The sequence below is a fragment of the Pteropus medius genome, unplaced genomic scaffold, assembly GCF_902729225.1.
Source record: "Pteropus medius unplaced genomic scaffold, Ma_sr-lr_union100, whole genome shotgun sequence".
Taxonomy (NCBI): domain Eukaryota; kingdom Metazoa; phylum Chordata; class Mammalia; order Chiroptera; family Pteropodidae; genus Pteropus; species Pteropus medius.
In genome coordinates this window covers 10,983,369-11,011,084 of record NW_024342474.1, presented here as the reverse complement: position 1 = coordinate 11,011,084, position 27,716 = coordinate 10,983,369, and the positions used below count along the sequence as shown (strand labels likewise).

General features: G+C 36.4%; 1 protein-coding gene and 1 non-coding gene across 2 annotated transcripts in view; both read left to right on the top strand.

Annotated features, from left to right (window-relative positions):
- PTPRR (protein tyrosine phosphatase receptor type R) overlaps positions 1-27,716 on the top strand; it is a 222,931-nt gene that overhangs the window by 139,939 nt on the left and 55,276 nt on the right. The gene's annotated exons all lie outside the window — the stretch shown is intronic.
- On the top strand, positions 19,947-20,081 carry LOC120605162 (small nucleolar RNA SNORA70). Its single transcript, XR_005653537.1, has one exon. It is a non-coding gene; the product is annotated as a small nucleolar RNA SNORA70 (small nucleolar RNA).

Below are 27,716 nucleotides of genomic sequence, written 5' to 3'. Positions count from 1 at the left end.
GCCGCTGGTCTATAAACTTCCCTGCATCCCCGCCCATCACCTACCGCTTCCTTCCCATCTCAGAGCAAGAGAAAGCTATTTTCTGCACAACAGCGCCAGGTCATTCCCTAACAACCCTCATAGGTGACTCCATCAGTTTTCCTCTATTTTCACCTGTCCCTCTTTGCTAATGCTGTCCCCTCAACATAGAAACAGGTTCTCTTTTGTATCAAAGAAACTTCCTTAACCAATTCCTGCTCTGGTTCTTGTCTTTCCTTCCTTTCCCAGATGTCTTAAATGCACAAATTATATTTGTCGCCTTACTGGTCTTCTTCAAACTGCCATCCTTGCTGTTTCTCTCACATATGCTTGCCAAGTTTATCAATAGGCTAACCACAAAACATGTTTCATTTCTTTTCATATCTAGCCCTAAAGCCTAGTTCTTGTTTGAAACTCTCTCTTCCTTTGTCTCCTAAGACATTATTTTTCTGGTTCTTGGGTGGCTACCTTTAGGCTTCCAACCAGACTCCTTTCTCTCCTTAGCTTCAGAGTTTCATCAGGGAGGTAGACTGAGCTAGAATACTTCAGGAATTGTTTGTGTCAAAGGTAGTAAGAGAAGAAGTGGTTGCAGTTGGATTACCCAGCAAGGAAAGAAGAGGTCTAAAGGTGAGAGACGGGAGTGAAGAATGAGAAAAGAACATAGAGAGGGAAATTCAAGCATCGCTTTCTCTTGGAAGCCATTCCAATCTCCCTCTACCTCCTTCCCCTTCTAGTGTCCAAATCCAAATACAAAACTTGCCTTCAACCATTGACCATAATACCTATCAATACAGTGATTTTTAACACCTCTGAATCTCATATAAATTGCTCCTCCAGTAGTGATTTTTAATTAAACAATAATTCAAAAAGGGACTGAAACTAGTTTTTGAGTGGTTTGTCCTGTCCCTTTACCAGCTTGTAAGAATTTTAAAGACAGGTACAGGCTCTAGATACTCTTGTGTTGCCCATGATTCTTGTAATTCTCATACATAGTAAACTAGAGAAATATTACAGAGTAAATAAGTTAGTTAGTTAGTTAGTTAGTTAACTATTCCTAATAATAATAAGTTAGTTAGTTAGTTAGTTAGTTAACTATTCCTAATAATAATTAGTTAGTTAGTTAGTTAGTTAGTTAGTTAGTTAGTTAGTTAGTTAGTTAACTATTCCTTTGTATCTAAGATCTCAGGCAGGACCTCCGCAGGTCCCGAAAGTTGCTGATACTTAATGAATGGACATTCTCTAACTTTTCTCAAGCTGTACCATAGTATGGTTTATTTTTGTATCCATATATAAATGATGATATAGTCTGCAGGTATGTGATTTTACAGGTTTTCTTAGAGGTTGCAACCTGGCTGAGACTGAGAGATTCTTGTCACAGGTGGACGGATATCTGCAGTGGTGAAAGCAATAAAAACATGAGTGTCCAAGAAAATATTGAGTATTCTACACCTAAACTCAAAGGTTTTATTTACTATAATTTCCTCCAGGAGAGGTGGAAAGGCCTGACTTCTATGCCCTGCTCTCCCTAGACGAGAAACATTCCAAAGCTCAAAAATTTTAACTTAGAGGATACTTGTTCCTCAACTGATCTCCTTTTGGGAGGTATAAGTAAAGGAAAGAATACAGAATGGATACAACCAAATATCTGAGTATGAAGTATACAAAAATACTCTGAAGATTAAAATCTGTATTCATGATGAAATAGACCCATCAACAAAAATGGATCCAACTCCCTCATTTTCTGTCAAGTGAAACTGAGACCCAGAATCTTCTCTCTTAGGTCTTAGGAGAGGTTCCCTGAAAGTGTAGCTTGAGACAAGGATTCTTGTTCCAGTGAGTTATTGAGAGGATGCTCTCAGGACAAGTCTAAAGGAAAGCAGGGGAAGCAAAACAGAGAAGAAACCAAGCAAAGAAGTGGTTTCGGCTGCTGTGTGGGCCCAGTCCGATTTCACAGGAAGGTCTGGAGCATGAGTGGCACCTCATGAACAGTCATTCCCTCTGAGGGCAAATAGGCTGGGCATCTGTATTCTCGTATCAGTTAACCATTGAGTTCAGGCCACCCTGGGGATGATGGAGATTTAACTTCCCGGGCATCTCTGGAGTAGACCACTCCCATCATCTGAGGGTGATTCTCCAGAGAAGCAGCAGCTGTGTGCCATTCACAGCCTATATTCACAGCAGCAATGGAGGAGAAAACAGGCACACCAGCCTGGTAAAGGTGATCTGGGTGGAGCACCAACAGCATTACTGTACTTGCCAAAGATTATAACACTAGTTACAACAGAGCTAAGTTTATATCCAGGTTTCCTTGATCTTTCCAGGCTGTTATACACTTACCACATAGCCTCCTTCAAATAAACACCATTTGTTCTGATGGAACCTATGACCCAGCACCACTGAACAGAGACTATGAACCATGCATGACTCATTTGCTCCACCTGAAAATATTGGGATCATACAGATAACAAATAACCATTTAGAAGCCAATCCTAATTTAAGTCCCAGTAACATCAATAAAAACAACAACTCAATAAAATTCATTGACCCTTTACATGCATTATCTCATTTAACCCTCACGAGAGACTTATTATTCCCTCCTTATAGTGAGGAAACTAATTCTTAGAGAGTTTAAGTTACTGCCTAATGTTATGTTACTGGGGGTGGGGTGTGAGAGTGACAGAATCTGAACTCAAGCGGTCTGGCTCCAGAGATTGTAATCCTAATAGGTACTTTGTGGGAGGGAGCGAGAGAACATATATCCTATACTGTATAGAAATTAAAAAAATAGATTACAAATCAATATATTTAGTAAGTAAGTATATTATAGAGTGTCACACTGTTTTTCCTATTAGCAAATTTCGTGCTTGGCTTTTAGAATGTTTTTTTTTGATTCTAAATGAAGTAAAATTCAGTTTTGTGCAGTAGACTGAAGACACTCTAGTTGAATAACCATTTCACTGCCAGTCCAGAAGCTCACTGTCAGTCTCAGTCTTTCTTTCACCTGTGTGTTCCCATTCTAGAGGCCCAGTGGTAACCCAACATAAATGACCAAGGTGATGGCAAATGTGAATATAGTAAAGAAGCCCAAGTGAAAGGGAGCTATGAGGCAATAATCCAGAAAACTCAAGCCAAACACTGTTCTCAAGGAATTTAGAAGGAAGAGCTCCATATTGTTTAAACTGAGTAATAACTGAGCTCATTTCACTATGTGTGGTGGACAGTGCACATGAGAGGGCACGTGTTCATACCCTTTCACCAAGCTGCTGCCCGTATGGTGGGAAGAGGACAAATAATAAAAGCTAACGTATTGACCACTAACCTACCATATGCCAACCACTGTGCTCGTGTGTTATCTCATACACTCTTTATAATACCCCACGAGGCCGGTACTATGTTTATGCTCTTCTTGCAGGTGAGCTAACAGAGACTTAGAAAGATTAAATAATATGTTCGATATCACAAAGAAATAAAGATGGAGTTGGAAATTCAAATCTGGACAATCTGACACAAAATCTGCACATAACCACTGTGTTCTACCCCCTCCCAGATGATACAGATGATAACATTTCAAGCTTCTCTCATTTTTTATGATCATATCCTTGTAAAATGCTTTCATGGGGTCGTCCAGAGCTGAAGAGACATTGGAAACATGCGCAAGCCCTTTGTTAACAGTGATCCTTAAACTATTTTTTTCTTTATTTGTAGAATAGACAAGATTGCATTTTTATGTAGATGGGTTAGGTTTCTGAAGGGTTAGAAACAAAAGGTAAAGTGTCCTAATTTTAAAAAACAACAACACTGGGATTAAGAAAATGGAGGCAAAGCTTTTGAAAACTGCCTGAAAATTAATGGCTAGTCATGAGAGAAAAGGTAATAGTGGTAAATGAAAGAAATGACGATGGATACAACCCAAGGGGTGTAGAACAAATGCCAAGATGTATTTCTAAGGAATTGAAAGTAGTACAATTCTTCTTTTAAGAAGGTAAAAAAAAATTGGCCATTACTTATTGGCAAACACTGACCTAACTTCTCTCCAAGTAGGATGATTAAGTCCCGAGAGTGTAGACCTGGAAGGAGCTCTAATAGCAATCACTATAATAGCTCCTTTCCTCTCCCCACCTTTCTTTTTCCCCACTCGTGGCCCTTGGCAGGATAACAAGAGCAAGTCCTATTGGGTCTTCCTACTGCTGTATCTTCTACCAGACCACCCATCACACAGGCTGCCTCATCCTGGGATTCCATCAGAAAGGGCTTCTCAGCATGCCCATCCTTCAATATCCATTAACGTGAACCTGATCATGGACACTGGCTTCCAGCTTTACTTGGTGGTCTCCATTTCCACTCACACTACTGCAAGGTGGGGAGTGCGGGGAGGGCAACACAACCCAATTACCTTTTTGCATTCTTAAGTCATTCTGTAGGATGCGACCTATTTTTAGAGAGAATTATGCTTGCTTCTCCTAGCTGCACGATGCTGGCATATCTATAGAGCTAATTCTCCTTGTCCGGACCCTAAAGAAGTTGTTGTGGTATAATTTTGGAGGTTTGTGTTCACTGACTCTCCTACCCGTGATCAAATTAGAGTTTCGCTGTAAAGAGTACTAAATGCTTCGTTTTCTAAAATGAGATTTCAAATCTGTGCTAGAGAACCATGCTCCAGATCTTGATGTTCAAGCTGACAGAATTAGGTGAAATGGCCTTTTTTTGTAGAGACATTTTAATCAGAGCAGGCATGGACAATTCCCAGAGTGTGCTTTGCTTCTTATTTTGAGAGACAGCTCTGAATCTTAGTTACCATGTCAGGAGACTTCACCTTGCAGGCAGAGATATTTACTTTTGTAGTTACTTGAAATGTGTCATAAAGCTACAGTTCAGGGTCCCATTATGATTTTATGGACTGCTCGAGCATTGTTTTTCTATGAAGTGAGGCACCACTCTGTTCTCATCTGTTTTCCCAGCTACTGATACATGACCTCTATAGCAAAACAGTGAAAAATCATGGATCACCCACGGCAGATGACTTTAGCAAAATTAAGTTATTTTTCAACTGATGGGTTTGCTTATTTTCTTTACCTATATATTACAAATATTAAAGTGTCATTTCCATTTAACCATGCATCATGATTATCTGGGTGTGATTTAAATATGGTGGGAGACCTCTGTTCTCAGATACCATCTGAAGCCAGCCTGGATGAATCCTGATTGTAGTATGTGGAAATAGTGTCCTCTAGTGGAGAACTGCATGTTGAAGCATTTATTAGCTGGTCTCATTTAAAGGGAAAAGGATGCTGGTGCTTGTTTTGGTTTAAATTTAAAAAAATCCATAATGACTTGAATGTCTTTTCTGGCAAGTGAGGTATAATCTCTTCTGCAGATAGTTTTCAAAAAGGTCTTGGTGTAGTGATAAAAGAAATGACAAATAGGTGTGAACACCTTCAAGTATGACGTGTTTTCTTAACAATGCTTAGCATTCAATCGTTTTCATTTCTCATTTAATCCACAAGTAATTTTAAGGACGGTGTGTCAGATAAAATTATAATTGCCTAATATGTCTTATAATATATGTCCTTTTATTTAAGAGCCAATTTTTTTAAAATCAGAGATTTAAAAATGAGCCTCAATAATTCTGCCCTTTTCCAAGCCTGCTTATCCTGCCTGCCTAATTTTTTATTTCTTCCCTTCACCTCTTGAATATGATTCCTTGGCATGGTGGTGTCTATAGCACAATGCTTGGTACATATTACATAAATATTTTTTAATCTCAATATGAAAAAAAGGAACAAGTCCTTAAAATTAAGTTAATGTTATGAAAAGAAATACTTTAAAAAAAAAAAAGATGATCATCATCTCCCCATCACCCTACAGACAGAAGTTTCCAGTGTATTTGCAGGCTGCCTGGCTTCTTTAACCACTGTGAGGGAGAGACTTAGAGCCACTTTCCTTGCATGTTCCCATCGCACTACACAATAAAGTACCAAGGGAAGCTTATAAAAACCCTCATTCCCCTGCTCTGGATGTGGTCTCCTAAATGATTGATTAGTTTTGCTCTTATTTATGTTTTATTTGCTGCTGAATTTTGGCTCTTAAGCATTTTGTTATGAATTCCTATTCAGGATGTTCTTTTCCTGATAGAATCCTTAGTCTACCGAAGGAGTCTGAAAAACAAATTAGAATTTTAAACTCGCTTTAATCAATAATGTGAGTAAACCTGATTCAGTGGTAAAGGACTTACGAGAGTGAATACTTTAAAAGTATGGCAGAAACCTACTGGAGCCTGAATGTGGATCCTTAGCCATGTTAGTCTCTGACCAACACTTCACACTGCGTAAAAATCCATTGCTTTTTCCATTGAGCTCTCTTTATCTTTGCCCAAGACAGCATTTCAAAATCTGCTTTAAATTCCCTTCCCTCATCCTAAACATAGAAAAAAAGAAAGACCTCTAAGAATAAACTACTTCTATACTACATGACCCCACAAATTCTCTCTCTCTCTCTCTCTCTCTCTCTCTCTCTCTCTCTCTCTCTCTCTCTCTCTCTCTCACACACACACACACACACACACACACACAGAATCTCCTAAGAGCTCATTCATCTTTGCTTCCTTACTTCCTAGTTCCATGCATATATGTAGTAGGGATTCTTTATATATTGGCTACATAATGAAAAGTTAACCTTATTCATCAGCATTATCCGCTCATCTATTTCAGCTCTAAAATGTGCATTTAGTTCTAGAAAACCCCAGGACAGGGAAAACTTCTCATCTGCCATTTTATTCCTGGACGCTGAATTTCTCCAACCATTTCACATGAGCAGTGGGGTTTTTAGGTTTGTGGCTTGTTTGCTTCTGTTCAGTGTGTAAGTCTTATAAAATTAAAGAGATTCTATCCTGAATGTATTATTACAGTATAAATATGCATCAACACGAGGAAAATCACGCAGTTGAACAATTCTGTATTTGTAAAATAACGGTGTAGAAATCTAGACAGAATTCTCAGATAACAAGATAAGAAATTTCTTCATGAGGCAAGATTTCTTCATTTTTGAACATTCTGTAGAGCTTTGCATGGGGTGACTACCTTTATCCTTGTCTTTACTATCCTGTTGCGCTTTTTAAAACTTTAACCTTTTTTTTTATCTAAATAATCATGGAAGTTTTGTGGAAGAAACGTTCTTCTATCTAACTTCTTGATCCAGGTGATCTTTATAATCTTGACCGTGGTAATAATGGCTTGGTTTGCTGTCACTGTTTTGTAGAAGACAGTTTACTTCACTTTTTAAACTAGCCTTGAAAATATATTATCTCAACTTTAAAAGTGTTTTATTTTCCACTCCATCCACATAATTCATGGTGTGCTAAATGTTGAGGGCAGAAAATAGGAAAAAAAAATTATTAGAAATAACTCTTATTCTAGCCAAAACCCTTCCCCATATGAGGGAGGGGTTTAGGTATTGGAGCAGTTCAGAGTAAAGTGAATGTAATTCTATTTGAACAGTTGAGAACCAAAGAATCTAAGCAATAAAGCACGATAAATATAATACTAGCCACGGGGAAGGGGAGAGTACTTATGTATTTTCTTATGTGGGCAGATTGAGTCCAAGAGCTTGGTTAGTAGAGATTTTGGAAGCTTGTGCACAGATATATTATTAGAGTATTTAGCTTCTTTATTCAATGAAAAATCCTTGAGAGCAGTGAAGGACAGGCTCAGTAAATATTATTTAAAAAGTGGTGACCCATAGATTTCTAATTTCTAATTTAAGTATATCCTACCATATTTGACCTGTAGGGGGTGCACTGAAACAACAATATGCCCTGAAAGTGAAAATCTATGCCTGTGTATGACCGTGCTACCAGTGAGAGCTAGGATAGGGAGGGTGTCTCATGAAATCTTTAACATGGTGTCAATAAGAGTCTCCCTGAAATACATTTGATTATACATGTCATTCAGTACTTTTATTCTACCGAGATGAGAAGGTATGCACAAAATCAAATGGCATTAGAATGTCAAGGTCCTAAAACATATTAATAATAAGTAATTAAAACATGGCTTAAACATGATTATTTGACCCTACACATTTTTTTCTAAATCATCATTATTCTTCAGAATACTAAACTGTGTAATTCAATAAACTGAATTATAGGCTCCTTGGGATAAGGACAATGTCTTACACCATTTGTGTTCTTACTGCCTATCAAGGTGCCTGGTGAGCAGTAGACCTTAATAAATACCTTAATCCCTTCCCTCATTCCCACTCTTTGTTTGTGGCAGTGGTTGTAGTGGGCATGGTAATAGCCTCAGAGTAGATGATGATATATTAGAACTAGGGACTTCTTGAAAAATGTCAAATAACAGCATTTTAAGGTTGAGAGAAACCTTAAAGCAGTGGTTCCTCAACCTAATTTCACAGTCTACTCCCCTTGGGAAGGTCTATAGCATTTCTAGATATTCTGCTAGATAGAAACATTTCTAGATAGATTTTTTTTTAATCTAGATAGAATTTCTAGACAGAAAATATTTTAGGGTCAAACCCAAAAATTAAGCCTTGATACCTCTGAGCAGAGTTAAGGAGATATAGCTATAGATCTACACTCATGATAGCTACATATCGATATATATATATATATATATGTGTGTGTATATATATATATATATTTAAAAACATATACATTCATATTTTCATTTAGTTTATTTTTCACTTACAATTGACATTCAATGTTATCTTAGTTTCAGAAGTCACAGCATAGTTGTTAGACATTTATATAACTTACAAAATGGTCCCCTCCAATTAGTCTAGTATCCACCTGGCGCCATTCATAGTTTTGATTGTTCATAAAAGCATATATATTTAACTGTGCATATTTAAATACATGTATTTAAATGCCTGTGTATATTCAAATATATGTAAATACTATATGTTTAGACTTCTATATTTACTTTACTCCTGTTTGTGAACCACAATTTTGGTGGTCCTGGTCCAAGTTTCAGGGACATTCCCATAGCTGTGTAGCTAGTGGTGGAGCCTCTGATGAAAGCAGTGGTCACATCCTTTATTGGAAGCAGAGCTCTAAAACTGAAACAACTCATTGATTGGAAACCTAGAAAATTTTCCAGTGATTGTCTAAAACCAGTTTCATTTTTGGCCCTACACTATCCCAGTAGCTCTTACCTTGTCACATAACACTGGGTTCCTATAACTGGGTTTATTACTAAAATCATTAGGATCTCAAGACATGGTATTGAAAGATGCCCTCCTTAGTGTTTCAGTGATGCAAGAACTGAGACAAAGTTATCTAACTCATTTACAAAGAACTTTAAATTCTATGAGCACCACATGTTGGCACTAGATTATTCAACCATAAAATCATTGCTGGATTTGTGGCAACTGTAGATTATCCCACATTTTAATCTACATCTGTGGTTTTCAGCCATGCCCCACAGGGCCTTGTGGGAGAGATGTTTTCTTTCTTAATTGAGGGAGCCCCCAGTTTTGAAAAGAGTTTGAAAACTACCAATGTAATTGTTTACTCAGATCGGCTGCTCAAGGTAAACTTCTTGAGATGGAATCAGAGACCTGAGGAAGAATGCAGGTCACCCTTTGGTCTAGTACACGTGTCTGTCTCACACTTAGGCAGTTTTGTGTGGGTCATGTCCTTTGCCATTTGGAAGCATTTTTTATGAGATTCTTTTAGTCTGATTGTAGTCTGTATGAGTGCAGGGAAGTAGCCCCCCCATGTTTTACCCACCTATCGTTGCCCTGAGTGTATCTGAGACATCTTTAGAGTTTTCTAGGGCTGCTTAGAATGAGTATAAATCCAAAAATAACTCCTAGAGAAGCTGGTGCTTACTCTCAGATACATCTTTGTTTGTCATTTAGAAAACCTATACAAGAATATCTGATAACTTGGAAACTCATTTATAAGTTTTTCTTTTATAATTCTTTACAGATTAACTGATATGTATCATTTATGCCTAGAAGTTCATTATTCTGGTTTTTTATCCTTATAACCCATTCTAAAGTTGCGTTTTACCTTACTCTTAGAACCAAAGTCTTCAGTCACCTTTTCCTGAAAAGTAATAGTTTTTTAATGTTCCCAGAGAAAGCAATAATTGTCCAGAGAAAACCTCTGGATAGGAGAACCTTTGAATCAGTGGATATGTGACTATTTTAATTTTCTGAGAGAAGCAAAATGAAAACTGGGACCTAGAACTCTGTCTCATCCAGGTAGGATCCTTCCATGACAACATGGACCCCTTAAAATTTGTGAAACAATTTCAAGATTTCTTCTTCCACTACAGTGCAGTATGACAGCCATATGATCAAACAGACAACATACAACAATTAATGTATGACGTCTTTAATACTTAGTAGGAATTTTAACATACATATTCTTTCCACCAAAAGCTCATTCTACCCTCTTCCATTTCCTCTCCAACCTCTTCTCTGAATATTTCAGAAGAAAAAGGAAAATGGAAATAAGTAAGAAGGAACTCTATTTTTAAAATGAGGACTATCCCATACTAATAATAACAACAGTTAACATTTATTGAACACTTACTGCATTTCAACACTCTTCTAAGTACTTTAGATGTATAACTCAAAATACTCAAAACAATCCTAGTATTATCTCTGTTTTACAGAAGAGGAAACCCTAACCCCAAAAGGTTATTTCACTTGCTCAGGGTCACCTGTTTGGCTATGGGAGCCATGGAAGGAATATACGTAGTCTAGCTCTAGACTCCAAGCTGTCAACCACTGTGCATACATTTGTAGGCCTTAAATTTCTATCCAAATTTGAAGTCTGAGTTTTTCCTTAAAACGTCATATTTACAGTAGGCATGCAATAAATATTTGTTGCATTGAATTGGATTTTTGATGAAAGTTTTCTTGAATTAAGTTGACTAAAATATAAGCAAAAAGATTAAGCAGACTTAAGAAATAAAAAGAGGAGAAGAAGAATCATTTTTTACTGGGTTTTAGCTTGAGTCTCCCAGACAATTTTCCACAAAATGATGTTGAAAATATCACCTGTTATCATGATCCATCTATGATGTGAGTCTACACAGGAAGCAATACTATTTGACTATGATTTTTCAATACGAGCTTAAAAAGGCATTAGGAAATCCCTCCCTTAGCAAAGAGAGACAAACTTACTGTTTGCCTTTAACCGAGATTATGATAGAGCCCTGAAGTATAAATTCAAGCATCTTAGAATTTGAAAAATAATCTAGAAATGAAGTTGTTATTTGGCTCATCTGTCTCACAGTCAGATAGTTAACCCTGTGACATTTAAAGTTTCAGAAAAGTCATTATTCTAAAAAAAAAATCACTTCATTCTGAATGCTTTTTATTCTTTTCCCCTATTTTCTTTGTTCTATTAAAACCATTTGTAACACAAGGACATGGTCAGTGTATATAAACTCACTTGGAGGTTAGTTGTACATTTTTCCCCCAGTATTCAGGCCCAAAATCAGTAACTGGGGAATCTGAATTTTTCCACATTCTTATTTTTCGATGACAGAAGCAGAAGAATGTAATACAATGAAAAGAAAGGCCCTCGATTTCCTGACTAAAATATAGCTGCTTTTCCTAGATTTGGTGGATAATTTTACTCCATTGTGCTTTATTTATTCTTAGTAAAACTTGCAGGAATTGTTTTCAGGATAATGTCAGAGTAATTGTTCAAAACTGAGCTATGGGCCAACCCAAGGCCATTCTCCTGGGAATAGTTCAGCTAAAATATACAAAAGATCTCTCCTCTTATCAAAAATATTTCTTCTTAAACATAAATATAAATGAGGAAAGTTTTGACATGAGATAAAAATAACAACAAAATAAGTCAATGATTAAATGCCTTATGTTATCTTAGTACATAGCTAGATGGCAAATAAATCATGTCTCCCGGCCTTGTCTCTTCATATTTTGTAATAGAATGATATATATAATGCCTTCTGTACACTGGTGTTGAAGAGACACTCCTTCAACACCATTTCTTTCTCAGGAAGGTAGCATTGGCCATGAGGCAGTATAAAATCTTGGTTAATTTGAGACCTCAATATTTCTTCAGCCTTTTAAAAAATTTTTTTTTTAATGAACTATACAAATAATACATTCTTATTGCAGAAATTTTGAAAACATATTTCGGCCAAAGAAAAAACATAGAAATTATTTTATAGTCTCACTATCAGAGATAACCATCATTAACATTTTGTGTATGTACCTCTAGACTACATATACACACCTACACACACTCACACACTGCACCTGTAACAGTGACAGCAGTGGCAGCAATAGCAGCAGGAACCAGCATCAACAGCAATTCTAACAGTAGCAGTGGGAGCTACCAACGGTAAGTCAGTAATAGCAATAACAAGAGAATTCATAACCACAATAGACATAACTACAGAGAAAGCTGCAGTTATTGTAGCAGCTGTGTTGAAAGTATCTTGATCACAGAAATAGCAGTAGTAGCAATCATGATATTAATAATGCTAGATATGTAGCATTTATTATGTGGCTTAAGAACTATTCTAATACATATATTAGCTCAATTAATCCTCACAACAATCTAACGAAGTAAGTGTACTAGCTGTATCCCCATTTTACAGATGAGAAAACCGTTGGCATTCAGGTTCAGTAACTTGCCCAAGATCTCACAGTCTGAATTTGAACACTAGGCACTCTGGCTCCATAAATCACTCTTACTCACTGCACTAGAAGTAACAGCAGAAGTAGCATAAATTCTAAAATACAGTATGAGGAGTGTTTTATAATTTATATATGTTATATAATGAATGAATGAAGTCTAAGAGTTATTCTGAAATTGGAAGAATATAAGAGGATATGAAGTTTAAAAAAAATCTCTCACAACTAGAATGAATCTCTTACAACTAAAATTGTAAAATATTTTTTACAATTTTCAACATTACTATCTTTCAAAGATGATATATTTTGCAAACATTTTTGCTCCTTTATTTCATTATTTTTGAAGAGCTGCTATCTTTTTGTATGCTTGTGTAACTTTTTAGGGTTTCTGTGAATTCTTAAAAAAAAGAAAAAGGGCAAATTAATCATGCCGCTTAATTTGTTATAATTCTTGGTCTATAGGTGCACCTCCACATATTTTGATGCTTCATAAGTATTTCTGAATGAATGAAGCAATGATGAGAAATAAAATTTCAGAATTTATACTGAAAGCAGAGTTGTGTTGGGCCAAACACACACCACTGCAATAAGAATATTATTTAATGCTGATGGCAACAACGGCCAAGGGGATAAGAAAAACAAAAACAGTAAATGTTGTTGATGCTTTGGTTCTATTTTGGGGTTATTTTGGCTTCTGTAGTTCCATTTTTTGAAAATTTAGGTTACAACTTGTATTTATCATATTTAATCTACAAGTACGCTTGGGATTGTCCCTTATACAAAAGATTTCTTTTGCTTCCAGAAAGCTATAACTCAAGATAGTGTAAAAACTTTTAAAAAAAATCCCTTCAATGCATTAATAAAATTTTGTTTTTAATAATGAGAAATATTAAGCCTTGAGCAAAATATATGACCCTTAACATAAGTTTGAATTCTTCTGTCCCTTTTAATGATTTCAGACTGCTAAAAATGGCAAAATTAGAAGAAGTAAAAATACTTTAAATATAAAATAACTTAAAAGGAAAAAAAATGCCCTCAAAAGTTATCTTAGGACTTTTCTGCCCAGAGTTTCAAGCTGAAGTTTTGGTGATATGACTCGCTTTAATTTCCAAGTCTCTTATCTGTAGTTTATTCTTGTAACTGTAGTTGCTACTGGTTTTTAACTTGTACACAGGAAACCAGTGCCAATCAATTTTGTTCCCAAGGTAACAGGAAACCCTGGTTGGTCAGATGTTGACTGTGCTTGCTGTTCATGCTCCACCCATCATATTTTCTTCCCTTTTGGCTGAACTTAAGACAAATTAATCAGTAGTCGACATCTGGCAGACAGTTTTGGTGTCTTCTCAGTGATTTGTTGAACTGCACAGATAAAAAGTAAAAATTCAGTGCATAAAACTTGTAGATACTAAATAGAAACACTGGCAAGAATCCCTTGTAAGGACGTGCATGGAAGGCCCCTCTCTTGGTTTTTAAATTGAAAGCATGAATTTTCTCAAGTAATGAAACATCTGCTGAATAAATATTTCACCTTTTTTACGATGGTGAGTGGCTTACCTCACCCTTTTATAAATTCCAGATATGAAATGTGTGACAAGGGGCAAGGAAGGGCTCAGAGAATGTTAAGCTTTTTAACAGGTCTCTGGTATTTGTGATTAATCTTTAGCCACCTGCAAATTTTCTTCAGAGTAAGTCCTATTCCACATTAACATATTCCTTATCACTGAACACTCTGACAGCAAATGTTGGTACTCAGAACATGACAAATAAGATAACTCATAATTAAAAGTTAAGCATCACATCAAGCCAGATGACCTTCTCATCCCTCGAAGCCAAGCTTCTTTGGAGCCTCCTCTTTCGTGATTCATGACTCCATTAAAAGAAAAATTACAAACTGTCTACCAGCCTTGTGAACTGTTTTCAGAAACCATTAGTTTTAAAGACAGTGGGACTAGAATGTATGTCTGATTTTATCAGGTCTAGTGATATGAGAAACGTATGAGAAATGTAGTTTGTTGTTTTTTCTGTATAGGAAGACGAAGGAATGTAACAATGCAGGAAAATGAGATTAAGATAAACCTAAAAAGGGCAGGTATGTTGGACCGGATAGGCTTTTCCTGTTCCTAAAATGTCTTGTGTTCTTACACAGGAAAAGTATTCTTCTTCAGCAGGGCATTTGCAAGTCCTAGGCACAAGACCTGAAAGTACCCTGGGTTTGGTGAAAAGAAAGCAGGAAAGAGGTGGGTGGAGAGGAAGTGTCTATGGCGGGTCCATAACCAGGGTAAATTTCCCGAAGGGTAGAGGAGTGTTTAGCCATTTATTCATCTACAACTCCGTTATCTGGGGCATGAACTCTGCTAGTTTGTTCTTTCTTAATATTTTCCACACTAAAATTTAAATACATTTAAAATGGAGGTCAGCTCAGGCCATAGAGTCACCACAGTTTGCTGCCCTTGCTGACTCTGTCAATCTCAATGTCTTCCAACTACCCTCCCAAAGATTTCTTTCCTAGATGTATCAACAGGGGGAACTTCGATCCACTTGTTTTAGTTTTTCACTAAAGTATCTTCCATGGAGAGGTTAGGTCTGTGAAGTAAAAATTAAATGCTAGAAAAGGTTTGCAATGTTTTGAATCCTAACCATTTTGCAGAACCATAATAGTCCTGGTTTTACCAATAGCCATGTAGCAGAAAAGCCCAAGACACTAAGTATTAATAAGGAGACAGGGAGACTTGGCATTTGTCAAGGCTCTGTAAGAAATCTGGTAGTGAACTGAAATAGAATCCTGCAGCAACCCTAAAATGAATTTAAAAGTCATTTAATGTCTCCCCGCTGCCCCCTCATTTTATTTCCCCGTTTGATTTGCATAACAATTGATTTGGACAGGAGCAATCCACTGCGCGCCTGCTCTTCTTTCTACCTGTGGTCCCATTGTAGTGCGCCTAAGGAGTGTGTCCAAGGCGAGTGGCTGCCAGTTGTTATTCACAGTAGCAGTGGGTGCCCCTTGTGAGATGCTGGCTAAAATAGATGAGTATTCCTGGACAGCAGTTTTACCATGTGCAACGCTGACTGACTCTGACTGTAATCAAAACTGTTCCCTTGGTTCTTTAGCATCATTTCTAACCTACTAAGTTGAGAGCTTTAGGATGTGTGGCAGTAGCGTGCATAAATAGGAGCTTTTGTAAGGCATCCAAGCATAGGGATAACAATGGGTAAACGGCTGCAATGCATTTCTTTCAGGGACATATGGCAAGTGTGTTTTTCTGGATGCTCTTGTTTATATAACGCATGCATTTAAATAATTAAACTTCTCTTGGCATGCTTTGAATAGAAAGTGTTACTATTCTGGAGCACCTACCTCTGTATATGCAAACCCTATCCAGTGAAGAACCAAATTCGAGCCTTAATCTAAACCTAGATAAAAAAAAGTTGTAGGAGAGAAGATTAGGGAGTGAGGGAAGTAAGATTATTTATTGGGCTTATTTAAAAACTGAATAACATCCCAAGGTTTAGTGTTAGTACCAATAAGAAAAATGTCCCAGAATAATTATTTCTAAATGGAGAGAAAGGAACTAGAAAAGCTTCGATATGCCTCTGTGAACACCTAACATTTGTTGAGCAGCTGCTATGTGCCAAGTACTATACAGGATGCATCACAACTACATAATATCATTTCCTTCTCAAAACTTCCTCAGGGAGATAGATTTAATAATCACAACTTTAATGATGAGGACTGAGGCACAGACATTTAAGTAAACGTCATAGAGCCTGTAGGCTGCAGAGATGAGCTCAGGCCTGTGTGCCACCAAATCTCATGCTCTTTCCTGTCTCCCCTGATGCCCAAGGCACCCAGGAATTCTTCTGTTTTCACCTTTTCTATATTCGTAGTCCGACTGTACTCAATTCCGTCAGTGGAGAGATAAAAGAATTCTAAAATAGTCATCTGTTCCGCCTAACCCCTCGTAAACCAACCACTCTCCGAGAAGAGCCAGTGGTGCGCCTTCCACCCCTAGATGGCACCTGTGCGCCGCTAACAGACGAAGAAATCTCAGGGTCAACAGCAGTTCGGAATTTGCTTTTGTTCCAAGGACATTGAAGCAGCTCATTTCATTTGTCTTCAAAAATCCTGCTGGAGATATTTGTTGCCTTTTTATAATTTAAAGCCAAATCAAATAATCAGGGAAAAGGCCAAGTAAGGATCCTAAAGTTGACAAGGAGTCTCAGAAACCTCCCTTCCCAGCGGCCCCTTATCATCTGTAGAAGGCAGTCCCATAGGGACCTCGCTGTTACACTTCAGACAGCAAATGCACTTAGCAGGGGTTCCCAGCTAGAATGTCCACGGTTTTTTAGAAGATTCTTGTTCGAGATCAATAAGAGGGCTTTTATTTCTTCTTTGTTAGCAATGATAAAGATTTATGTTATATGGAAATAATCGAATCAGGTGTTTAAGCCTCTGCAATTTTCATTCTAAAAGAAAGGATTTGTTGTCCTCTTGCTCCCCCTAACAAAATAATACAGTTTAGTCAGAGAGTTCTATAAGATTCATTAGGATTTGCATTAAAAAGGGATTTCTGTGATAAAGCACAAATTCACTACAGAAACGATCTGCAGGAAAAGATGCGGGTGGGGAGCCTTGCAAAGTTTGCATTCATGAACCCTTGGGTTCCCGTAATGTTGCAGACCTTATCGAGGGCAGCCCAGGAGCGAATTGGCAGTACATTAGAAAGCATGATTATGAGAGGGAAAGCTGAAATGGCCCTCATGTCAGCTGTTTTCCTCCACAGGATACTGGGTGATTCCTGTCCCAACCAGATACTGATTACTTAAAGCTTAGCCCAAGAGTTCTTGTCAAAAACGATTTCCGTAGTATATTTTGACTCGCTGGTGTCTGAAGAACTTTTGGAATTTGTTAGGTGTGGACCTGAACTCTAACAACTCAGAGTTTTCAGTTAATGAACTCTATCCGTTTGAACAGAATGTCTTAAGCACCTGGTTTTTATCTCATTCATGGTTCTCTGAATGTCCTCATCTGACATAGAGAATTATTGATGGGAAGATGTGTGCACTGATAAATGCATGCACAGACAAATGAAAGTAAAAACATATCTTCAAACTGTTTTATACAGTATTTTAAACATATGCAAACTGCTATAAATTTTCAATCTGTAAATTTATGTATTCATTTCCCACTTCTATAAGTGAGGTAAACTCAAATATTTAAATTGTTGAAGACTGTATTTTAGAGTAAATAAAATTTTCTTCATATGAAACACAAAGAATTAATGTAACATCCAACTTTTCAAATATTCTACCAAATAACCCAACCAGAATGGTAAGACACAAAAAGAGTGTGTGTTTATATACAAGTAGTGAACCATGAAGGCTTTTAAAAAGACTTGTCTTGAAAGTATAACTACCAGTCTTCAGGTTTATAGAACTTCGTTGTTCCAAACATCCAGAAGTTAAGAAGCAATTTCAAATACTATAAATAATGATATTCAAATCAAAATAATAGATTATCTAAAATTCATTTTATCACAAATCAGATAATTTGAGAGACTTTTCATATACTATTGCTGTGTGGAATTTTTTAAAAGAAAATCTTATTTTTCATTTCTTAGCATGGATCGCTATTCATACAAGAAATCGATAAGCATTATAAGAAAATCAAGGTTTATGCTATCAGGTTATCTGGTTTTCTATTATAGTTATTAGGTTTTACATTATAATTTTTGGTACATAGTAAAAGCAAATACTAATTTTTTTTATTTGGGAATCAATAAAAAACATCATAATAAACAGAAGAAACAATTCATACTTCGTCAGTCTTAAAAGGCTCTGGGTACTTAATTCTTATTTCCCTTCCTACACATACAAATCTCTGCCATCCGTAGAAGAGACACATAAATGCAGAGAGGGAATTGAAATCAGGTCAATTATGTTCCACAGCCTTGGCAGCATTGCCAGGCACTTTTATATATGGAATGTGTTCTGTATTGAATGATTTTGTCCTAAAGTTCTGTATTGACTTTGTCAGGACACCCTAAGTGTCCTATGTTCAGATTTTTTCATTAAATTATGAAATTTTAGCAGTTAGAGCTATTTTTCAAATCTGACTGGGTATACTGTGTTTTTATTTGCTAAATCTGGTGACCTACACTTTGCAACCCCTTGTTAAAGTCTTTTAGTAAGTAGATTCATGGTATATTTCTTAAGTCCACTCATCATCAGAAATGACCATTTTTAGAATTGTCACTAGTATAGCTTAGGACCACGTAACATGCTCAGATGACAGAATTAACTGGTATTTCAAGTCATTCTAATCTGACATTCTTCCTTTATCCGAAATGAAATATATATATATTTTTTCCTCCATTATTACATCATTCACAAAAGTATTTTGTCCTAGAGATCTAATAAAAATATCATTGAAAATCTCAGAGATTAAGAGTTGTCTAGATAAATATTAGGATTTCTATGTTCAGGTCTTCATTATAAATAAATAATCAATTAATTTATAAAACAATAGCTGAGAGAGAATAGTTTATAAGAGAAACAAGGAATATACTTATAGCTATTGTTCAAAAGTGTGATTTCACATATTCTCCACTGCCATCTGCCTTGAAGAAGTTCCAATGAACATATTAAGTATAGAACATTTTAATTTTGTCTACAGTTATAGATGTCATTTGGATGGCAAATCCCTATAGTGAGGACTTAATGATTACCAGTTGCATATTACCAGAGAGCAGATTGAAGTGGCTTCTGTGATTTAAAAAAAAAAAAAGTTATTTTAAATAATCTTGCATGAATAGTGATTAAAGCTGACCTGGTAGATATTCTGTTGCAGTGGCCCAGGCACATACCATCTTGTATATTCCAAAGTGATTGGAAGAAGCCACCACGTATATTTATAAGTCTAGATAATAGAGTCACTGGTCTCAAAGTAGGTGTATACTCCACAGGGAATGTGCAGAATGGTCCATTGGGATGTAGAAAAAAAATATTAGAAGAGTCATATTTGCTTTTATCTTGCCATTTTCTATTTCAAATCTTGTGTTTTATAATTTGCATGATAATTAAGTATGGTAGTACATGTATATAATTTATAAATAAATAAGTAAATTTCAGTGGAGATATTCTTACTTTTTTTTTTTTACTTATAAGTGTAAAAGAGAAAAAATTTGAAAGTTACTAATAAATCTACCTGAATTGAAATGTAAATTTAGAAGGCAGATATAGTGAAATCAATCCAAATGTTTTCTAGCATATCAAAATTCCAATATTCACTCCAGCCAATTAAGCCGACTGTGCTCTTTTCCCCATGGGGGCCCAGTGTGCAATGGCTGCAAACAGCAGCATCCTTGGTAGTATATGCAGCCTATTGTTTGTATGGGTTGTTCTAAGGGACCTTGGAGACAGTCTTTTCCAGTAGATACTCATGTCTGACCTCATGCTATTTCCAATCTAGACAGGGTGACTTTGGAAAACCCCAGGACACAGTGGCCAGGGTCCACATGGGCCAGGCAATCATGTCCATTTGCACCAAGCTGCAGAACAAGGAGCATGCAATTGAGGCTCTGTTCAAAGCTAAGTTCAAGTTCCCTGGCCATCAAATATCCACATTTCCAAAAAGTGAGGCTTTACGAAGTTTAATGCAAATGAGTTTGAGGACATGGTGCCTGAAAAGCAGCTCATCCCAGATGGCTGTGGGGTCATATACACCCTAATCATGGCCCCCTGGACAAATGGAGGCCCTACACTCATGAGTCTTGGTGCTGCCCTCTCCCCACTCTTCCACTAATAAATCCCTATCTCTGTCTGTAAAAAAAAAAAACAAAAAAAAAATCCAATATTCTAATAGTTATCCTGTTATAAAGGCTTAGAAACTGATAGAGGGAGAAATAAAAGAGGTAAAGAGACTGATTTTTGTAATATTTAAAATAACGACAAAAAAATTTACTTTTGCCATACTTGATATATAGGAGAAAACTTATATTAATTATACCTCTCATAATTGTTCCTACATTTGTTCAAATAAACAAAGATATAGTTCAGGAATGTCCATTGTAACATTGTTGGTAAATAGCAAAAAGAATTGGAAATAAATACATATATCAATGGCTATTTACCAATAAATATGTATTATTGTATATTTATTATTTATGAAATCCATATGGTTACTCTAATAAGACAAGCTTTCCTATATATAAAGTGGAAAAAGTTTCAAAACTGTATGGAACTTTACGATTCAATTTCTATTGAAAACCACATACATGTTTATGTTTATAAATGTATAGATAATTTCCAGAGGGTGCATAAGAACATAAACAGTGGTGAGATCTGAGAAGTAGAGGGATTTATTTCGTTTGCCTCCTTCTGTGTAATCTTAAAACTTTACTATAAGTATATATTAATTTTATAGTTAAGTTAAATTAATGTTTTAAAAATTAAAACAAATAAGGCCTCACTTTTTTTGAATTAATAGGTATCTGTAGCATAGATATGTCTACTCAACATAAAATGAAGTGCAACTGGAAGAGTAACCACATTTTGTGAATAATAGTGCAGATGGTCATTAAAACCAAGAAGATACCTTTGGGTGTTTACTTCAGACTATAACAAGCAGTGACAAAACTATACTTTATGGTATGGAGACACAGCAATAAGTTTAACATCCCTCATATGATTCTTGATATTTCATTGGCTTCTTTCATTATATTTCATTCACAGATATAGAGAATTACATGATAAATATCCATGCTTCTACCATCCAGCCTTATTAACAAAATATAAATACAATAAAAACTCTGGTTCCTTTTGACTAATCTAATTTCCCTCCCCTTCCCTCAAAACATCTTTAAATTCCACATACGAGTGAAATCATATGGCTTTTGTCTTTGTCTGACTTACTCTACTCAATGCAATACTCTAGGTCCATACATATTGTTGCAGATAGCAAGATTTTGGTTTTTTTATGGCTGAGTCATATTCCACTATATATATGTACCACCTCTTCTTTATCCATTCATCATAATGGGAAGCCAGATTGCCCAGATTTACAATATCTTGGCTATTGTAAATAATGCTGTAATGAACATATGGAAGCACATGTTCCTTCAAGTAGTGTTTCGGATTTCTTTGGATAAATACCCAGAAGTAGGATAACTGAGTCCTTCTTTGTCTCTTGTTATAGCCTTTGTTTTAAAGACTATTTTGTCTGGTATGAATATTGCAAACCCAGCTTTTTGTTATTATTATTTCTATTTTCTTGAAACATCTTTTTTTATCCCTTTACTTTCAGTCTGTGTGTGTCTTTCGATCTGAAGTGAGTCTCTTGTAGGCAGCATATGTAAAAGCCTTGTTTTCTTATCCATTTACCCACCCTGTCTTTTGATCGGAGCATTTAATCCATTTACATTTAAAGTAATTGTTGATATATATGTAATTATTGTCATTTTGTTATTCATATTTTTTAATCTTATCTTTCCTTCTTCTTAAAGATGTTCCTTTACCATTTCTTGAATACTGACTTGGTGGTGATAAACTCCTTTAGCTTTTTCTTGTTTGGGGGTTCATCTTGTTTGGGACTCTCTAAGCTTCCTAGGCTTGTATGTCTACTCCCTTCACCAACTTAGAGAAGTTTTTAGTTATTATTTCTTCAAATAGGTTTTCAATTCCTTGCTTTCTCTCTTCTTCTTCCGGTACCCCTATGATGCAAATGTTGGTATGTTTGATGTTGTTTTAATAGCCCCTTAAACTGTTTTCTTACTGCTGTTCTGATTGGATGTTTTCTGCTACCTTATCTTCTAAATCACTGATTTGATCATCTGCTTCATGTAATCTACTGTTGATTTCCTCCAATGTATTCTTCATTTTAGTTATTGTATTCATTTCAGACTTTTTCTTTTTTGTTTTCTATCTCTTTAATTTCTCACTGAGTTTATCTACTATTACCATAAGTTCATTGAGCATCCCTATAACCAGTGTTTTGGACTTTGCATCTGGTAGATTTCCTGTCTCCATTTTGTTTAGATCTTTTTTTGTTATTTCATTTGGGACATATTTCTTGTCTCCCCATTTTGGCCATCTCCCTGTGTTTGTATTAGGTAAGGCTGCTGTATTTCCAGTCTTAGCAGAGTAGCCTTATGTAGTAGATGTGCTGTGGGGCACAGTCTTCCTTGGTCACCTGAGTTAGATGCTCTAAGTATGTCCTTTGTATGGGTTTGTGTGTGCCCTCTTGTTGTAGTTGAGCCTTGGTTGCTATTTGCATGTTAACAGGAGGGATTGACCCTCAGGCTGATTGCTTGAGAGGACTGGCCAGTGAGGGGCTGGCACCATGGAGCAGAATTCACTTTAGCAGAACTCTGGTGCCTGCCCAGTCTGCCCTTTGGGTGTGTTGTCTTCGAATGCAACCCTGGGTGATGTTTCAGCTTGGTCTGAAGCTGCCCACTGGACATGCCAGACCTGGGCCTCCTAAGAGGGGCTCTGCTGCAGGCCAAGTTTAGCAGTAGCCTGTGCCCTTCCAGGGACTACAAGAGCAACCAAGCAATTTGTAGATGGATGCCATTTACACTGGGTTTAAAGATACCTAAAGAGGCCAAGCCATGAACCGAGGCCAGCTGCCACTAGTGCCGGGCTTTGGATTGCTTAGCAAGAGGTATGGAGCATGCCAAGGCCAAATGCTGATTGTTTGGATCTTGTGAACCTCTGAGAGATTTTAGGAAAGTCCACAGCATGAGGCAAGACAGGCCAGTTGTATGGAAAAGCCACTGGAGGTGGCTTGAGTGGGCCTGAAAGTTGGTAGAGGTAGGGCCTCAGGGAATCACTAGAGCAGGGCGTCCTGTGCTACCCACATTGATGGCAGCCACATGGGTCTGCACGCTGGGAGAGGGGAGGTTTCAACAAAGAAACATTTGATTCTACCAGCACTTCTCTCTGGGAGAAAGCTGTACTCCCACCCCCAGCTCTTGCCCTGAAGCCAGACAATTCAGTTCCACCCCACATGTCCCTGGCACTTTCTAAGCAACTGCCCCAGTGCTGGAGCTCAGAGCAAGTGAACCCATCAGTGAGTAAATCTGAATGTGGCCCTTTAGGAGGAATGCCTGGTACTTGAGCAACCCTCCATCTCACTCAGCCACAATCTCCACTGGTTTTCACAGCCAGAGGTTTTGGTAACTTCTCTTCCTGGCACTGGAACCCTAGGTTGGGGAGCCTACTGTGGGACTAGGACCCCTTGCTCTTCTGAGGGGACCTCCACAGTTGAGATATCCCTCTTGATTCTCAACCACCACACACGGTGTGGGATCTGCCCTGTTCCATGTCTCTGCATGCCTACCAGTCTTGAGATGGCTTCTTCTATATGGCCTTAGTTGTGGGACTTCTGTTCAGCTGAACTTCAGGTGATTCTCAATGATGGTCGTTCTGCAGTTATAATTTTGACGTGGTCATGAGATGAGGCAAGCACAGTGTTTACCCACTCTGCCACCTTGACCAGCCTTGGTCTACTGATTTAAATGGTAGTCTCAACCCCAAAACACTCAGAATAATGTCTTACCAAATATCTTGGCACTCCATGGCCCAGTCAAGCTGACATATAAAATTAACCATCACAGATACTATCAAGAAAGTGAAAAGATAATCCATAATATTGGAGAAAATATTTGCAAATTATATATCTGATAAGGGTCTAGTATCCAGTATATAACTAACTTTACAACTCAAAAATAAAATGACAAATAAAAATTTAAAAATGGGCAAAGGATTTGAATAGACATTTCTCTATCAAAGAAATATGAATGGCCAGTAAGCACATGAGGAGATGCTTAACATCATCAGCCGTTAAGGAAGGAAATGCAATCCAAACTGCAATGAGATACCACATCACACCAAGTAGGATGGCTTTAATCAAAACTATGGACAATAACAAGTATTGGCAAGAATATGGAGAGATTGGACCTCATATATTGCTGGTGGGAATGTAAAACAGTGCTGCTACTTTGAAGACCATTCGGCAGTTTCTCATGAAGTTAAACCTAGACTTACCACGTCTCAAACCGATGCCACTCCTAAGTGTATACCCAAGAGAAATGAAGACATATGTCCACAGAAAAACTTGTACATAAGTGTTCATAGCAGAATTATTCATAATAGCCCAAAGTAGAAACAATCCAAGTGTCCACCAACTGATAAATAAATAAATAAATGTGATATATCCATGCAATAGAATATACTGTGCCATAAAAAAGAATGAAGTATTGATAGATACCACAACATAGATGAACTTTGAAAATTTTATGCTAAATAAAAGAAGTCAGACACAAAGGCTATATGTTGTATGATTCCATTCATATAAAATATCCAAAATAAGCAAATTCATAGACACAGAAAGTAGTTTAGTAGAGGAAGGAATGGAGATTAACTGTTAATGGATTGGGTAGAGAGTTTCCTTTTGGGGGAGAAGAAAATGTTAGAAAACTGATTGTTGTGATGTTTACACAACTCTGTGACTATACTAAAAACCATTAAAGTATGCAATTTAAAAAGGTAAATTTTATGGTGTGTAAATTACATCTTAATAAAAAAGAGGAAAAGTATATTTAACTTTAATTTTATATCAAAATATGTGCTGTTTCTAGAAAATTAGTTGGACATTGCTTTTTGCATTTTTTTCATTTTATTTGATTTTGTTGAAACATGCAAATCTAGAAATTTTTTATTTATAGAAAAGTAAAGAGGTATATTTCCTACAGCAAGTATAAAAGTGACAAATTTCATGACAAATTTCAGTTCACTCTTTTAAATGTATATGGCATTTTGCATTTCAGAAATACTTTTTTTTTAACCAGTCCATCTGCTCTTTGGACATAACATAGATAATAAAAAAGTGTTCAAAGTAAGAATTTTTTCCTTTGTCTGATATGCATGATATCTGCACTTGGGTGAATGGCTATTTGATTTTCAAGGTTATCTTGCAATTATTTAAGCTGACAGTGGATTAGAGAAGACCCAGAAATAAAAATGAATTACTATGAATGACATCAAATCAACATATTCCAGTTACTTGAGGGGAAAAGCTTATTTTAGCTATTGGCAACCATGTTCAATAATTTATATTTAAGCACCTATCCTTGTCCTAGACATCACCGATAACATAATTGTGTGTTTACATTGGCAAGAACATGATCATAGTGATCAAATCAAGTGCCCCTCTCTTCATTTATCGCTAGCACAACTCTTCCAGGTAATGGAGGTCTTCCTTCCACCTGAGAAGTGATGGTACTTTAAATACAATTGATGGCCACAGAATAACCCAGAAAAGTCATTGATTCTTCACTGGCCAAAGGAAGCAACTCCCTCCTCTGAAATTCTAAGGTGAAAGGCCAACAACTTTGAGGGCAAGCAGTCATCCTGGTTTATTCCTAAAGCATTCTAACTGACCAAAGCCCATGACTGCATTGCTGGGTGGTGCACTTTTAAATTAACACTGAACAAACACGAGCATGTATATTTAACTAAATTGCTGTTCTTAGATAAACATTTGGGGAAAATCTGGACACAGTAGATTTTCAAAATTTTGACTGAGAGTTCATTTTAGGTAAAAGTAGACTTTAATGTACTCTATTTGCTGACTTAAGATATTTGCTTCTTATATCAGATGACTGAGAAGGATTTCTAGAAGTGTTCGGATGGATATTAAATTAATTACTTTTTAAAATATCTAATTCTCATAAATGTGAAAATTTTCCTTTTAAAAATTTAATTTCATAAATGTTTGTCTCCAATAATTTAAGGCAAATTCAAAGATTTAATATAAAGAAATGCGCTCTTTAAGTAAATAACCTCTACCTCTACAACCTTCTAGGCATAACTATTCCATAATAGGCTACAAAATATTTGAATCATCCAAAAGTCCTCAAGATAAAAAGCCATGTCTTATTAACCCTGGTACTCACAACACCCCCATCTAGGGCCTAGCATAGTTTCTAGAAAAAAGTAGGCACTCAGTAAATGTTTATTGATGAACTAAGTTTATCACAGCTTTGTGGTTAAAATAGTCTCAGTAGTCATACTACTTGTATTCAAATACCTTACTGTATGATTTTTGATATGTTACTTAACATCTTTAGTTTCTCCATATATAAAATGGGGAAAATCACAACACCTCCCTCAAAAATTGTTGTAAGCATTAAATGAGATAATACAAGTAAAGCACTTTTTGCAAGCTTAGCTTAATTAATGTTAGCTGCTGTCATCATCATCAACATTATTAGCACTTATTGCATACATTAAAATTACATTACCACATTACACTATTACATTAGCCACATAACCACTTTGGGATTAAGGGATCTTCTCATCCTGGGGCCAGCTGGTTATTGCTCTGGGAGTTTAATGAAAAACTAAGCCAGGATTCCCACTTGACTCTAGTTAGAGGGAAGATGGAGTCAGTGAAAATCAATACTTTCTTTTCTTCTCTTTTTCTCAAACTCCTTGACCCAAAGAGGGGCAAAAATTAAGAAATCTGCACTCTGACTGCAAACATATAACAAGCAGAGGTTCCAAGTAAGCTCTGGGGAAGAGAGGTAACCTTTATTAGATTTCTGGTGTGTATCTGTGTATGTTTGTGTATGTGTACAGATACAGATATATCTCGAGCTGCATGACAAAATGGTTCTATATTTTTATTCATGAAGCCCCTGATGGGAATTTACTATTACTAACATATATTGTTCTTGTTTTATATAATCTTATTCTCCAAAATGTCTCTTGTATTATGCAAACACATATACTACAAAATGTTGACTTGTTGTTCTTGTTTTATATAATCTTATTCTCCAAAATGTCTCTTGTATTATGCAAACACATATACTACAAAATGTTGACTACAAAATTTTCCATAGATGTCACACAAACAAATAATAATCAGAGCTGCCACTGTCCATGTTTCTACACGCATATTCCAGTGAAGTTTTATACCTCCTGCCATTTAAAAACAGTTCCTCTGGGAAATGTTTTCAATGCTTCTGGTCCATTCTCTCTCATTCTCTCTTTCTCTC